Source organism: Artemia franciscana, chromosome 9 (genome assembly GCF_032884065.1).
Source record: "Artemia franciscana chromosome 9, ASM3288406v1, whole genome shotgun sequence".
Lineage (NCBI taxonomy): Eukaryota > Metazoa > Arthropoda > Branchiopoda > Anostraca > Artemiidae > Artemia > Artemia franciscana.
The window spans coordinates 22446386-22464273 of record NC_088871.1 but is presented as its reverse complement, the minus strand read 5'-3'; the positions used below and the strand labels follow the sequence as shown (position 1 = coordinate 22464273).

The window sequence follows — 17888 nt, the reverse complement described above, 5'->3', positions numbered from 1 at the left end:
AGTGGAAGTTGATTTTAGGTTTCCAAATCGCTTCAAGTCAGTAAGAGGTAGAACTTTTTCCTGTAGCAAATCTGCATGGAATCCTTCATACAATTTTGAAAAAATAGGAGTAAGAGTAATAGGTCAGACGCCTTCAAAGCCAGGCTTTCCGTTTTTCTTTTTCAAGGGGGCAATGAAACCCTGTTTCCAAATTGTTGGAATTTGCCCAGACTTAGTAATTTGTTAAATAGGACAGACAAGGGCTTAGAAAGGAAGTCACCGAAGGCTCTAATAAGAGGAACCGGGATATCCAAAGGACAAACACTTGTCTTCATTAGTTTGTCAATTCTTCTTTCTATCACAGACGGGGTAACAGTCGGAAAAAGGGGGGATGGGGCTCCTGTTTTGAATGGGCAATGCTGGAAGGCTCTGGACAATGTAAGTGCGAAATTTATTTAGATTATTTGTGGTTAAATCAGGGGGATCTGGTAAGTTAAAATTAAGCTGGTCAAGACGCCTGCCGCATAGCTTTTTAACCTTGGAATGCCAGTTTTTTGACTTATTAGTGAACAATTCTTTGATCTTATTTTTTTTGGACAATCGTGCCAGTTTACAAATCTCTTTTAATTGATTTTTTTGGCACATTGGCTTTATCGAGTTATAAAAAGCCTCAATTTGATTCTAATTAGTGTTTTTATTCATCAAGGTTTTGAAAACTAGAAATGTCAGACCAATCTTCAGTACTCAGCCACATACCCAAAGAAAGAAGACCAATATTTTGAAGAGGGACGGAAGTGCTATAAGCTATTCAGAAATTATGCTTAAAATTTGAGGAGGTGGACAAAAGAATGGAAAGATGATAACTCTCGCCTAATGGGGGCAAAGTTGAGAGAGGGCTGTAAAAATTGTACATATTAGTTCAAATAACATCAAGAGAGGTATTTCCCCGAGTCGTCGGTGTTTTAAAAATTTGCTTTACTTTAAGTGAAGTGCAAAAAAAATCCATTTTAAGGTCGTTGGCATCGCCAACTAAAAAATGGCCAGCATTTGGGTACTTAGAAATAACAAAATCAGCACTTGCCTGCGATTGCTGGATAAAATTACGTTTTGACGTAATATATATATATATATATATATATATATATATATATATATATATATATATATATATATATATATATATATTACGCACCCATATATATATATATATATATATATATATATATAAATATATATATATATATATATATATATATATATATATATATATATATATATATATATATATATATATACATATATACATATATATATGTATATATATATATATATATATATATATATATATATATATATATATATATATATATATATATATATATATATATATATATATATATATATATATTCAGAAGTAGACAGTAGGGAGCAGGATATAAATGTCTCTCACGTAAAAATACTAAAATTTAGTATTTTACTGAACAACTTTCAGAAATTTACTAGAAAGAGATTGAACTTACTCCACATTTTTCCTCACTGTTTTTTTCCCATAAAATGCCAAATTGTGGGAAACCAGTTGCCGTGCACTCTAATGTCACTATTCCATCTTCTGTTACCGTAATCTTACCGCTCACTGGAAATTGAAATAAAATTTGACAACCACCTGCTTTATAACAATTCAATTCAATTTATTTATAACTTATCAAAACAAAAAGGAGCGCAAATCCCCTAAATGAAAGAGTATAACAGAAGGGGAAAAATGTGACAAGAAGAAAATTTGAGAACAAAAATCAGTAGTTTTCACAATCATAAGAACATAATCGAAAGATCCATAACGTAACACAATCAACATAGAAAAGACATAATATACAAATCATAAGAATCATAAATCTATAATTAGATCATTAAGTGGAAAATTAAGAGAATCATTAAGTATGATTAAGTCCACCGTTGGAATTACATGTCGATAGCCACAAACAGAATACAATTTACGCACGAACAAAAGGCTATAAATCAAAAGCTAGGTCATCAGCACTGTTCTGTTTATTTATGACCTCAAAGTAGGCCATAAAAACGATAAAATGTGTAAAGTATATATATATACATTTTATAGATACCTCAAAGTGTATGCTAAATAAAACTAAATCTAAATGTAATTATAGGTGTTTTTTCGGGTTTAAATCACAAGCAAAGTTGACATTTTGAAAAAATTAAAGCTTTTCTTGAAAATCGTCTTCAATTTTATCCCGTCAGCCGACCCATAGAAATTAAGTGAGCACACTGGTAGTCCACCCTGGAAAAATTGATTTAAGCCCCTTTTAACTGCCCCTCCTCATTAAAGGAAACCTAATGACCTTCGATAACCTTGTTATCTATCTCCTTTTTAATCCGATTACATAAAAAAACTAGTTTTTTTAACTGAAAGTAAAGAGCGACATTAAAACTTAAAACGAACAGAAATTATTCCGTATATGAAATGGGTTGTCCCCTCCGCAATTCTTCGCTCTTTACGCTAAAGCTTTTAATTGTTTTAAAAAGCAGAATTGTGGCAAAGAGTCAAATTTTAGCGTAAAGAGTGAAGGATTGCGAAGGGGACAACCCATTTCATATACGGAATAATTTCTGTTCGTTTTAAGTTTTAATGTCGCTCCTTACTTACAGTTAAAAAAACTAGTTTTTTTTTATGTAATTTCGGAACGTTTTTGAATTAATGCATGTTTGATTTTGGCTCTCCACACATAAATTATTAAAATGAAATTTATATATTAATTCCTTTTTTGACTAAATGTCTTTCTCTTAGTTTTGATCAGACGATTTTGAGAAATAAGGGGTGGGGAAGGAGGCCTAGTTGCCCTGCAATTTTCGGTTGCATAAAAAAGCAATTATAAATTTTGATTTTTAATGAATGTTTTTATTAGTAAAAAATATACGTAACTTAAGAATTAACTTACGTAACCAACTCTTATATTCTTAAAATTTTATTATGCATATGAGGGGGTTTGTACCCTCGTTAATACCTCGCCCTTTACACTAAATCGTAAGTTTTGTCCCAATTCTTTAAGAATTACCACCGCAGAATAAATAGTTGAAATTACTAAAAATACTATAGCATAAAGAGCGAGGTATTTATCTCCTCCTAAATACCTCGCTCTTTATGCTAAAGTATTTTTAGAACTCCTCATATGCGTAATAATCTCTGTTCGTCTTAAGTTTCAATGCTACTCCTTACTTTCAACTGAAAAAACTTTTCCATGTTTATTTTTTCATTGTTTTTTTATAGTAATTTTAGAAAATCCTGCGCCCTTTTCATTGAATTTCTGTTCCCCCATGACATATTTCTCCATAGAGAGATCCTCCCACATAGCTCCCTCCCCTCAACCCTACCCCCAAAGCCAAAACAATCCCCCCGAAAACGCCTGTACACTTCCCAATAACTATTATTATATGTAAAAACTGGTCGAAGTTTGTAACTTGCAGCCCCTCCCCCAGGGACTGTGGGGGAGTAAGTCATTCTCAAAGACATAGTTATTATGGTTTTTGACTATGCGAAACGAAATGACCATCTCAAAATTTCGATCCGTTGACTTTGGAGAAAAAATGAGTGTGGGAGGGGTCTAGGTGCCCACCAATTTTTTTGGTCACTTAAAAAGGGCACTAGAACTTTTCATTTCCGTTAGAATGAGCCCTCTTAGGACATTCTAGGATCACTTGGTCGATACGATGACCCCTGGGGAAAAAAAACAAACAAACAAAAAAACAAATAAACACTCACCCGTGATTTGTCTTCTGGCAAAAAATACCAAATTCTACATTTTTGTAGATAGGAGCTTGAAATTTTTGCAACAGGGTTTGTAACTTTTGATGACAAAGATTAAATGTGATGAAACTTATATATTTAAAATCAGCATAAAAATCCGATTCTTTTGATGTATAGCATAAAAATTCCGTTTTTTAGAGTTTCGTTTACTATTGAGCCGGGTCGCTCCTTACTACAGTTCGTTACGAACTGTACGAACTGTTTGATACCGAAAAGTTACTATCACAAGAAATCTGTTTTGAAATTGATTTAGCCTGAATTTCAACAATCGATCCAAGCGATTTCCTTCAGCGGATTATTATATATATATATATATATATATATATATATATATATATATATATATTAAATATAGATATATACATATAAATATATATATTTACATATATATATAAATATATATATATATATATATATATATATATATATATATATATATATATATATATATATTGAATATAGATATATATATATATATAAATATATATATGTACATATATATAAATATATATATATATATAATATATATATATATATATATATATATATATATATATATATATATATATATATATATATATATATATATATTAACGCGCTAAGGTCGGCAGCTTGGGCTTTGGCCATCCGTCGGCTCTTCTGCTAGCTGAACATCACCTCATTGCCATTCCCCTCCCCTTGCATGGAGTTTGGGACTAAGCTGTTAATCGACTCAAATCTTCGGCACTTGCAAATATAGCCAGACTTCACTTCCTTTCACTCCTGCCTTGGCCAGCTTGGTCTTTAATCCACTATTACCATGGGGTAAGATTTTAAGTGATTTTTCTTAAGAATTATTATTCTCTACTTGGTTTTTCATGCTCACAACATTATTCTGCAAGAATTTCCTGTTCCAAGCTAAAATAGTTTGACTGCAAATTCACTGGAAGGCCTAAAGATGCTAAGGTCATATCTTTTGCTAGTATGCAAATACCTCTCAGATCCTTAACATATAAATCAGAACATTGGGAAAACATGAGAATATTTACCAGAATATTGAAAAAGGCTAGCAGCATCAGAAGGGTGTGCATTCGGAGCAGGCGAGGGCTTCGCTGAATTAACTGAGTTGTAGCTTGTTACAGATGTTGGCACCGAAGTACTTAGGGATGTGGTGGGAACTTCTGATGAGGTTGCAAAGGTTTTGAGCTTTTTAGCATTATACTTTGAAACTAAAAGAAAAAAATATCCAAATGAAATAAACAGCCTTGAATGGAGGAAAAACTGAACAGCCGACTGTTGTTTGTTAAGGTTACTAAATTTTTGAGACCATGTTGTTCACAAATAAGGAAATGACTAAAAGTAGGCTATGACACAAGATTAGCCTATTTCATGTACTGGTCAAGGTATCTAAGTATTTATTTGGAAACCCAGCTAAATTCTAATGCTGAAATCTTTTGTCCCCCACTGTTTAAAATGAAAAGCTTAAAATCATCTGTTATTTCATCTATTATTATTAAAATCATCTATTCCCCGTGAACTAAGCATACAACAAAAATATATAGAATAAGAATCTCTTGTATAGTACAGTCCTCGTCAAAATTCCTTTTAGGTATGTCACCTGATCATATTTAATTTGTTTAATGATAGTAACTTGCTGTTGTCACGCAATTTTATGTCAACCTCAATTATTTCCAGAGATTCCCCACTTGAGTAGTGGCCCTGAGGGAGAAAAATCTTAAAAAAAGAAATCTTGAAGAGAAAACCATAGAAGAGAAAACCATAAAACATGTGCTTAAATTGCATAAGTAAACATTTAACTATTTCTTAACATCCAAGTATACTCCCTTTTGTATTACGTAACAACCAGGTATTATTGATCAATAATCAATAATACCTGCTGGTTGCTAGGGACCCGTAGGAATTGGTTACTAGGATTTTGCATATGCAAACAATTAACTATTACGTAACAACCGCTTGTGACCAATAAATCAATAGCCAATAGTACTCGCTTCTTACCCTGAGGGAGCTGCCTTTAAACTTTTCGTGATTAACGGTGAAAAAGAAAAGAGTAGTGCCTGTGGGCCTCGTCAGACCGAATACCACCATACTACTTATGTTTATCTTTAGCTTTTTAAATCATAAAAAAATAATACTAATCACAAAGTAAAAAAAAGTATTATATTGAAAAAAAAATCACCAGTACAACAGCACAGACACAGAAGCAAATCCAAACCTTGAAAAAAAAAACAAAGACAGAAGGAGAAAGGAAGGCTGCTTTTCTACTTCAATAATTTAAATAGACCAGTACTTGAACGAGGCCATAACCTGACATATCCATCCAATTACATAGGTAAAACAGCATAGCCACACACAATCAACCGCAAAGAATAATCCATGGACTGGCAGTCGTTTCGTAAGCAAGTATTTGTCGTCATATACCGAATATTAAGACAAAATTAGAACAAATTATTCAAAGGTGACCACCCATCACAAGGGCCCAATATACACTTGCCTATTGGTTTTTTGCACTTTAAATTCTATGCCCAGGCAAGTGGCGTGCCTACCATAAATTCCTCATGGCATCCTTTTGTTAGGTATCACCTTCAAAATACATACCTATTGAAAAACCAATGTAAGACAACCAAATAGCCCCAGAACTAGCTTATCATACCTTATTTTTAGTCCCCATACATTTATGTTAATCTGAATGATCATACTTATGCACAATATATATTATTACTGAACAATTATACACTATATCAAATCGTCTCTATTGATACAAATGTAACCTAAATAAAATTCCTCGAAATTACTGCAAATTAAGACCTTTTGAAAATACAAAATATTCAAAATTCTTTGGAAATCCACTGTCAAAAATTAGGCCAAACTCAGTAACAAGGAAAATCCAAATCAAACAAAGATTTCGCTAAATATTTCAAGATAATTCTTTCGCTATTTATTTAAAAGTTCATTATAAGGAAAACAAAATTTTTTAATTTGCCAAGTTAATTTATTTGCAGAAAAACCTCTTAAAAGCAATTTTTGGCTACAAATCCATGCATATATAAGTAACTGTGAGTAAAATGCTGAGTATGTGATATTTGAGTGTATATTGCTTTCAGGGAACAGGAAATTAACCTCTTCAAAATGAAAATCATCCGTTTTATTATACATTTTTAAACCTAATTTATTATCACAGAAATATTAATATTCAAATCTAAGAAATTATCTTCTAGACCTTTGCCATGAATTGGTTCAAGAATCAGCTCTGATGGATAAATATTTTTAGAAATATTAATAAATTCCTTACAGTTCAAAACCAAAATATCATCTAAATATCTTTCATTATTTGACAAAATATGTTTTAAATGATTCGGATTATTCTTATCCATCATATATTCATATTCAAGTTGACTTAAAAATAAGTCATCTATACATTGGCTGGTATTCTACCATCCCCCCATGTAAATTCCTAAAAGTTGCTTATATATATTACCAGTAAATCTTATATAAGTATTATATAAAACAAATTCTAATAAAGTTAAAAATCATATCTTAGCTGTTACATCTCAAACTAACTGTGGTGTTAAAGCAGTTTATCCATCTAGTATTTTATTATAAGCATCAATTTTTAAGAAACTCTTACTAGATAAGAGGAAAGATTTTTTAATAGCCGTTTTAAAATTTTATAATACTACATTAAGTGATAAATTAGTATATATTGTCGTAAAATCGAAAGACTCAATTCTTTCAGTTGAAACCATTGGTAAAGAGTCTATCACCTGCCGTTAATTATTAACACTCCTGTATGGATTGAAATTCGAAAAATTTTTTTAATACCAGAACAATAGGTTTTAGGTTTATTTATAATTTCCTTTAAAATTAAGGAGACGTCAGTAGCAGCAACGCGGGTTAGATATCTAGCTGTTCCAGTAATTACCCGTTCTTTAGGGATATTCTTATCAATTTTACAGCCCAACATTGGAAAGGGAACTTTTTATCATTAACATTAATTATAACATTAAATTTTTTCAAAAGCATTTCTTCAGATTTGTCAATAAGATTTTCATCATCTAAATTTACCTTTTCATAAACATTGGTTGTACATAACTTCCTTGTTAAGACATCACAATGCAGCTTCTGACGAATTATAGCAAAATTGTTATTAGCTTTATCCACCGGTAGAATTACAAATTCATTGTGTAGATCAGCAATTGCTTGTTTTATCTTAGCATTATAAAATGATTATTTAGTATAACTTTTTTTTCAATTAGTACATATTTCATTTCGTATTCTACTAATAATTAGATTCTTCCAACTTTGAAAATTCTTTTTATTTTTAAGTAAAATTTTAAGTTAAGCTTTTTAAGTTACATATATTACATTTCGCATTCTACTAATAATTAAATTCTTCCAACTTTGAAACCTCTCTTCATTTATACTCTTTCTTACACCACTTGTCAATAGATAAATCAAAATCATTTTCTAAGCTACCAAGAATACTTGATGGTTTCAAACGATGGGAAAGACGGAAATTAGTCCCTTTATTCATTATATTCTAAAGATCTTCTTGTTTTATTATTGATAAATCCCCTTTTATAGCATGTCGTTAAGTAAGATTTGCAAGTGGACCTAGTTGCTTACAATTGCAAACAGGTTTCCAATTTATATCACCGTCCAATCTTTTAAGTGTTAAATTATATATAAAAATCCTTTGCCCTATGGTTTTTGAAAATTTATAAGTTAAAACTGGATTATTATTATAATTCAAAATACTAGGAAGGGCCTGTTTCACCTCCCGCTGATTTCAAAATTTCTGGTAAATTAATATCTTCCATCTGCTTACAAGTAAAATTAATAGGTAAATATAATCTGTTTTCCTTGTTATGGCAATCTATTATAAGACATATTTTGTTTTGAAATAATTTTCATTTTAGTTAGAATGCAAATTGTAGGGCATATTACTTTAAATTTATATTACAAAAGCTGTCACTATTACGAAACAATTAAAAACAAACGACTATAATATTATTATAGACATTTCTATTAGAAATGGTTTAGCTGTTTGGTAGAAAACTATGATCTTGAAACTTAACATGGTACTTTTAGTTCCTCAATCTTTATTAGTAACCACCAGATATTAAAAAACAATAAAATAAAATACAATAATGGTAGCCGTTACTTTTGACGGGAGACTTCAGTAGCTTAAAAAAAATATTGTCAAAGGAATCCATTAAAGTAATCCGTGGTTAACTTTTTAGGGTGAAGAAAGCGAACCAATTCCTTTATACTTGGCCTGCGTCGCTTAGTACACATTTCCTAGTGGAAAGTCACAAGCATTCAATTTTGTAGTCGCTAATCAATAGTATTAAAATTTTAGCCGATGGATTAAAACTTTTTATAATAAATAAATAAATGGCAAGCCAAAACTCGGATAAAATTCTTATGTTTCTAAGTAAGATGAAAATGTTGTTTTCAGTTTTAGCTTTTGATGTACAAAACCTGTTCATGATAAATAGCAAAAATTAAAATCAATAAATAAAAAGAAATCTGTCATTACTAGTCTTGTCAAGGAAACAATATGAGTCAAATGAGCAAACAATATTTTTTGCTTTTCTCAAAAAGAAAAAAAAACTGGAAGTGTGTTTTTGTGTCAACAAGTGTCAAAATGGTCGTTTCCATTGCGTTATTCCCTTTTGTTTTCCTTTTCTAATGCGCAGCAGCTCAATTTCCTTTAGTTTATTTTAAATCTTTTTGAAATAGGCCACTTTTCAACAATTAAATTTAAGACTGAAATTTACTGTTGTTATGGGGGGGGGGATGAAGTTAAGCGGAGTTTATTCAAAGGGGGATTGTTGGGGGCTTATCATTACGAGGTAACTGGGACTTTCCTTGGTAGCTTATGATCATTTTGAGATATGGGATATTCAAATCTAAACATGGGATCTAAATAGCTAATAAAATAAGAAGGCTCTGTAAGTGATCCCCTATGATCTTGGAGACAGAATCATCTCAATGATGTCCATGTCTCCTGAGTTGTATAGATTCCCTAGGGAGTGTTCCAATAGACGAGAGGAATGGTACCTGATACCTTGGTTTACAGACAAAAGACGATTATTTGACAATAATTTTATTTTCGTACTCACATACAACTTCAATAATCGCTAGCTGAGTGGCATTCATCGACGCCAGAACTGAACTGATTCATTCCCTGGCTTCCAGGGCTACATTTATATTCAAAATAAATCCGAATTTCGAAATTGAGAACTGGGTAGATTGACCTCAAAAAATGTCGCAATACAACTGTTTTTTTCATAACCCAACATTTGGTCCAGCCTCCTCTAAAAAAAGCTATTTTTATAACGAGGATTTTCACCTCTGGTTCGTTGACCAAGCCAGCAGTAAAATTTTGGATTTTAATTGGGTTATTCAAAAGTTACATTTTTTTAATCTAATTCGATAATTTAAAAAGTATTATTTTTTACTTTCTGTAAAACTTCTGCCAAAAAGCACGAATCCTATGGAATGATGAATTTTAACTTTAAAACCTTTAGACCTTTAAAAGATTCTTATTTTGAAACTTTCTAAAGGGAACGAATGAGGGATTTGGTTCTGAGTTTTGTAGGGGGGGGGGCTGCTGGTGCGTATGTTACACTGTATCCTTAGAGAAAAGACATTTTCATTGCCCCACACTTCAGCAAGGTGCCAAAAAATGCCTTGCGTTAACTAACAGTGGCTGTTTGTTACAAAAGCCAGTGAAAGACTTTGTTAAGTAGAAATTTAAACATCCATTTAAGTAAAATTTCAACCCATTTCTACCTAATATTCCAAAGCCAATATAATTTCAAGCAAAATCTTTAATTTTTAGTATTTTTTGAAATTTAAATACAAGGATAAAAATTTTTCAAAATGGTTCCGTCCTTTATATACCAGATTATTTAGCTATGAAATTAACACTTTTTTTTCGTTCACGTTTTCAATGATTTTTTCAAACCGATATCTAAACTGAATCCTTTCCTGAGGTCACCTTACCTATCTTTAAGACACAGTTTTATCTTTTACTACCATTTTAGATTAAAAGGCAATGAAATATTTATACTGACATATTCTTAATTTGTTTGTTCATAAGACTGCATGCCTGTGTTAGCCAAATACCTATACTACCAGAAACACAAACCAACAGGTTTTCGATTAATGGGTTAAGTGGTATAACTCTCTAATATCAAACAGTTCGTGGTAGCGAACTGTAAGCAAGGAGCGACGGAGCCCAAGAGTAAGCAAATCTTCTTTAGAACAATAAATATATGCAATGGATATGACTTTTGATGTTGGGATAAAATATTTTGTTTTATCCATCATAAAGTTAGAACCCTGTGAAATTTTTGCTCAATTTAAAAAAAAAGAGAAAAAAACACCCACAAAAAATCAAATGATCATAATGAAAATCACACCATTAGATTCAATACATAAAGAAACTCTACTGAAGAGGTTTTACGCTCCTATATGCAAAATATGGGACCTTAAACTCTTAAACTTAGTTTCATTATTATATTTCTATAAGAAAGATTCTATTTTATTACCATTGCCACCTCAAACATGTAAGCACTTTTATTAGAGTGTATTTCCAATTGTAGTATTTAAATGGGTCACGCAAAATCTATCTGTCATTTTAAGATAACCTCCTGGTCCTGGCATAAGAAAGAGAGTCATAAATAAACAGCTAACAAAAAGTTATAAAGGAAAAAATTAAAAAGGAAGGAAAGGTAAAACAGAAAAATTCATTTTTTATCTGCTTATAGACAAAGACTATTGTTTTCCAGGACCATAGTTTCTACCGTGCCTTTGATGGCCCAGGATATAAAAGGTGTGTTTAAAAATAATTAGGTAATTTATGGTGCCACTGAACAATAGCCAGAGAGGTTTAATATTTACTATATCCTTATATTTTACAGACAACTTCAATCTTCTGAATTCTCTGTTTTATGGAATTGAGAGCCTTTGATTACAACAATTCCAATTATTTATCAAACAGTTCGTGGTAACGAGATGTAGTAAGGAGCGACACGGCTCAATAGTAACCAAAACTCTAAAAAAATGAAATTTTGTATCAATAGCTACATCAAAAGAATCACATTTTAATGCTGATTTTAAATATACAAGTTTCATCTAGTTTAGTCTTACCCATCAAAAGTTACGAGCCTGAGAAAATTTGCCTTATTTTAGAAAATAGGGAGAAACACCCCCTAAAAGTCATAGAATCTTAACAAAAATCACACCATCAGATTCAGTGTATCAAAGAACCCTACTGTAGAAGTTTCAAGCTCCTATCTACAAAATGTAGAATTTTATATTTTTTCCAGAAGGCAGATCACGGATCCGTGTTTATTTGTTAGTTTGTTTCTTTGTTTTGTTCGTTTTTTCCCCAGGGATGATCATATCGACCCAGTTGTCCGAGAATGTTGCGAGAGGGCTTATTCTCACAGAAATAAAAAGTTCTAGTGCCCTTTTTGAGTTATCAAAAAAATTAGAGGACATCTAGGCCCCCTCCCACGCTGATTATTTTCCCGAAGTGAACGGATAAAAATTCTGAGATACCCATTTTATTGAGCGTAGTCGAAAAATCTTATAACTATGTCTTTGGGGAAGACTTACTCCCCCACAGTCCCCGTGGGAGGGGTTACAAGTTCAAAACTTTGACCAGTGCTTACATATAGTAATGGCTATTGGGAAGTGTACAGGCGTTTTCAGGAGGATTTTTTTGATGGATGCAGGGGTTGACAAGAGGGGGATATGCTGGGGGAACTTTCCATCGAGGAATTTGTCATGGGGGAAGAAAATTTCCATGAAGGGAGCGCAGAATTTACTAGCTTTACTTAAAAAAAAACAATGGAAAAGTAAATATGAAAAAGGTTTTTTTTTCAGCTGGAAGTAAGCAGCAGCATTAAAAATTAAAACGAACATAAATTATTACCCATATGAGGGGCTCACCTCCTCCTAATACCTCGCTCTTTACGCTAAATATTTTTAGTAATTTCAACTATTTATTCTGCGGCTTTTATATTTCAGGGGTCATTCTTAATGAATTGGGACAAAATTTTAGCTTTAGTGTAAAGAGCGAGGTACTGGCGAGGGGGCGAACCCCCTTATATATGTAATAAAAACATGAGAATACAAAAGTTCTTTACGTAAGCTAATTTATAAGTTAAGCATATATTTTACTTATAAGAAGATTCGTAAAAAATCAAAAGTTCTAGTTGCCTTTTTAATTAACCGAAAATCGGAGAGCAACTAGGCATCCTCCCCCGCTCTTTTTTTTCTTAAAATCATTCGATCCAAATTATGAGAAAGCCATTTAGCAAAAAAAATAAATAAACAAATTTCATTTTAATTATTCCTCTGCGGAGAGCCAAAATCAAAACATGCATTGATTCAAAAACGTTCAGAAATTAAATTAAAAAAAACAAGTTTTTTAAATGAAAGTAAGGAGCGACATTGAAACTTAAAACGAACAGAAATTACTCCGTATATGAAAGAGACTTTTCCTTCTCAACGCCCCGCTCTTTACGCTAAAGTTTTTTACTGTTTTAAAATGTAGATTTAAGAGAAAGAGTCAAACTTTAGCGCAAAGAGCGGGGCGTTGAAAAGGAAAAGCCTCTTTCATATACGGAGTAATTTCTGCTCGTTTTAAGTTTTAATGTCGCTCCGTACTTTCATTTAAAAAAAACTTGTTTTTTTATTTAATTCCTTAAACAAAATGGTTTAAATGGACATTGTTTTCTATTTTGTATTTATTTGGATTTAAGATTTTAATATTTAATTTGTCTTTAATTTTTATAGACCCCTTCAATTTTCTGGATTCTCTGTTTTATGGAATTGAGAGCCTTCTATTGCAACATTTCTAATTATTTATTCCTTATACAAAACGGTTTAAATGGAAGTTGTTTTCTATTTTCTATTTATTGTACATTTAAGATTTTAATATTTACTTTGTCTTTACATCTTGTAGACCCCTTCAATCTTCTGAATTCTCTGTTTTATGGAATTGAGAGCCTTCCATTGCAAAAATTCCTATTATTTATTCCTTAAACAAAATGGTTTAAATGGAAGTTGTTTTATATTTTTTATTTATTGTATATTTAAGATTTTAATATTTACTTTGTCTTAATATCTTATAGACCCCTTCAATTTTCTGAATTCTCTGTTTTATGGAATTGAGAGCCTTCAATTACTACATTTCCAATTATTTATTCCTTAAAAAAACGGTTTAAATGGAAGTTGGTTTTTATTTCGTATTTATTGTATATTTAAGATTTTAATATTTACTTTGTCTTTATATCCTATAGACCCCTTCAATCTTCTGAATTCTCTGTTTTATGGAATTGGGAGCCTTCGATTGCAAAAATTTCAATTATTTATTCGTTAAACAAAACGGCTTAAATGGACATTGTTTAGTATTTTGTATTTATTGTATATTTAAGATTTTAATATTTACTTTGTCTTTATGTTTTATAGACCCCTTCAATTTTCTGAAATCTCTGTTCTATGGAATTGAGAACTTTCGATTGCAACACTTCCAATTATTTATTCCTTAAACAAAACGGCTTAAATGGATGTTGTTTGCTATTTTTTATTTATTGCATATTTAAGATTTTAATATTTACTTTGTCGTTATATTTTATAGACCCTTCAATTTTCTTAATTCTCTGTTATATTGAATTGAGACCCTTCGATTGCAGCAATTCCAATTATTTATTCCTTAAGCAAAACGGCTTAAATGGACATTGTGTTCTATTTTGTATATTTGCTGCTTTTATATATGGGTAGGGATTGTTTCCAATGTAACCTCTGTTTTTATAATTAATGAGTCCATAAAGACTCATTAATATTGTCCGTTTTTAGGCATGTTTGGGTCATAAATGCCGGATGCAGCGGCAAGCCGAGCATATTTAAAGTCTTCTGCAAACTCTCTGCTGCAAACAGAAGATAATCAATTTTGATGGGATTTTAAAGCCATTTGGAGGGCAAAAACAAAGAGAATGAGAGCAATGTTAAACTTAATAAGGCCGCTGAAAAACGACCCTATTTTGGATACAACTGGTTTTCTTAGTGTTTTCTTTTTTTGCAGAAATTTAAATACAGGGAACTACTAGATGGAACATTTTCCCAAATTTGTTTGAGGACATCTATTCCTAGAGTAAAATGTTGAACAAACACTGATAAGCAAATAAACATGGATAAGCGTTTGAAATAAAATAAAAACATTTTTTTAGCATTCTTTGAAAAATCTGTTGACATTAGGTCCTAGCAGGGACTGCAGCTTAAATACACTGGAAGCACAGCTTGAGAGCTCTTTCGAGTTACTGCTTATTCCACGTAACGTAACGGGTAACTTATTTCTTTGGCAGGGTAGCATGAAATAGAGACAAATTACTAAATAAAAATTAAGGGACAAAAGAGAAAGTGCAACTGAATATCTTTTAACTAGGGATAGATTTTTTTGAGACAGAAAAAGCAAGAGCCGAGAGCTCATATGGCAGTTTTGACGAGGTTGGAAGACCCAACAGCTCATATAGCATGAACTCTTGCAAAATTCTAAGAATCAATAGATTGCCTTAAAAGGAAAATCAGAGGCTTAATGTCGGTCCGGATTTAAAATAAGAGCTCTGAGTCATCAGGTCCTTCTAAATATCAAAATTCATTAAGATTTGATCACTCACTCGTAAGTTAAAAATACGAAATTTTGTCTAAGCCCCTCAGATGGTCAAACCGGCGAAAAAGACTTTATCAAGTCAATTTGTACAGCTCCCTGACATGCCTACCAATTTTCATCGTCCTAGCACTTCCAGAAGCACCAAGCTTTCCAAAGCACTGAACCCCACCCCTTAACTCCTCCAAAGAGAGTGGATCCATTCCGGCTATGTCAATCACGTATCAAGGACATTTGTAAGCGTTTTCCAAAATTTCAGGTTTTCCCCTCCAACTCTTACCAATGTCAACAGATCAGGTCGGGATTTGAAATGAGAACTTTGAGACATGAGTTCCTTCTAAATATCAAATTCCATTAAGATTTGGTCACTCGTTCTTAAGTTAAAAATACCTCAATTTTTCTAATTTTTCCACATTAACAACCCCCAGCTCACCCAAAGACAACGGATCCGTTCCAATTATGCAATTTAGTATCTAAGACTTGTATTTATTCTTCCCATCAAGTTTCATCCCGGTCTCTCCACTCTAAGCGTTTTCCAAGATTTCTGGTTAGGTTAACCTGATCGGATATCAAACAACAATCTGTAGGGAAAATGTGGCTTGCTACCACTAGAGCTACAATTAACGAAAAGTTACCATGGTTATGCCTTATGTTACGGATGAAGATTCTCTTTGGACTTCAAATTGGGTCCAGGCAAAAAGTAGGTCATTCTTAAACCCGATAAAAGAAGGGCATACGAAAGGATTTTGTGACATTTAAAAACTTATGGAAGCGAGTAAGGATTTATGCTTTGAACCGATCAGACTGGAGGAACAGCGTGCGCAGGTGTGCTTGCCTTAGGTGGCTTGGTGCTGCAGTGAGTTAGTAGTAGTAGTGTTTCAATTTGCCTCTTTTTTCTAGATAAAACAAATTCAGTATAGAATTTTTGAACATACAAAAAGGAGTTTATTATGGAGCATAAATAGCAGCTTATTATGGGGAAATGGTCACCCCAAGTTTTCTGTAAGAAATCAGAAGCTTTTCACTCTACCAATGAGAATAAATTTATGGACATATTTACGAATAAAATCAAAGAAGTCTGAAAAATATAGTTATTTCTGAATAAAAGCCCATGGAGGAATCCACCGAGGGTAATAACGTTCTAAGTCTTCATTTCCACTCAACGTATATAAAATGAAAGAAAACTTACTTTTCCCATTACAGTTAAAAGAGAGGAAACTAACAATTTGGAATTCAAATAATTATTGTCTTCATTTATAAAAAATTTTAATGCTAGATTTTGTACATTTCTGAGTAAAATAAAAGCGCCAGAGCCCTTCTGATACCCAAATAAATAAAGTGCTGTGATTAAATATTATGAAAGTTAACACATTTCTAAATTTATTTTACGTTTTTTTTTAGTGTAAATCGGGTGTTTTGCATGAACTTTTATAGAACCCGGGTTTTCTTTCTGTATTCAAAATACAATGGTTTATATCCATGCTAGAAAACTGCTTGAAAAAGTTTGGTCCCTTATTAAGGTTAAGGTTGTTCCCTCGATTTCAGTTAATTTTTAAACAAATCTCAAATTCACGACTTTTCCGTGTCCCAGACTTACTGCTGGAGATTGTAATAAAACGAAAAATTAAGTTAACTTGTTAAAATTAGTATAACCTGGTGTTTTTTTTCTACATTCAAAATACAATGGTTTATACCCATACTAGAAAACTACAAGTTTGGTCCCCTATTAACCTTAAGGTTGTTCCCTGGATTTCAGATAATTTTTAAGCAAATCTCAAATTCACTACCTTTCCGTGTCCCAAACTCACTGCTGGAGAAGGCAATAAAACGAAAAATAAAGTTACAGTTGAAAATAGAACCAAAACATAGAAACTTCATGGAACTTACATATTGCATCATTTGAAAAATAGAAACCGCCATAAGCCACCAAGCAACTATACGACGCTGTTGGCTCTTTACTGTAGTTTGTTATTTTTATGCTGGAGACTGTTGATTTTTTGATGTTATAGCACCCATCAAACACCTCTTTTCCCTAGAAATAATAAACTGTTACACTTGCAAATCTCTTATCGACAAAAACTACCTTTTTGTCGGCATCTAGAAACACACGGCTAATCTTTATTTGGATGATGAGACATGTCGATCATGAGCGCAAACGTCGAGGGCCTTAGAGGCCAGAACCCTGAATTACTGCTTCTGGGAACTCAGTCAGCAAAACCATTCTTGAAAATTTCAGAAAAATATTGATTTTTGAATTCTGAGAGTAAATTTACTTGAAATTATAAGGTTTGATCTCCAGACAATGAAAATTGCACCCATGCTGTCAATAGTTTTCATATTCACTTCGACCGTCTAAAATGGAACACATTATGTACTAACAAGAGGAACTTTTGAGAGGATTTCTCA

The 17888-nt window shown here is 32.0% G+C and overlaps 1 long non-coding RNA gene across 1 annotated transcript; it reads right to left on the bottom strand.

Annotated features, from left to right (window-relative positions):
* Positions 1-1480: 1480 nt before the first annotated feature.
* LOC136031150 (uncharacterized) lies at positions 1481-17510 on the bottom strand. Its single transcript, XR_010618437.1, has 3 exons — positions 17370-17510; positions 4825-5004; positions 1481-1612 (listed from the first exon to the last, which is right to left on the bottom strand). It is a non-coding gene; the product is annotated as an uncharacterized LOC136031150 (long non-coding RNA).
* Positions 17511-17888: the final 378 nt, after the last annotated feature.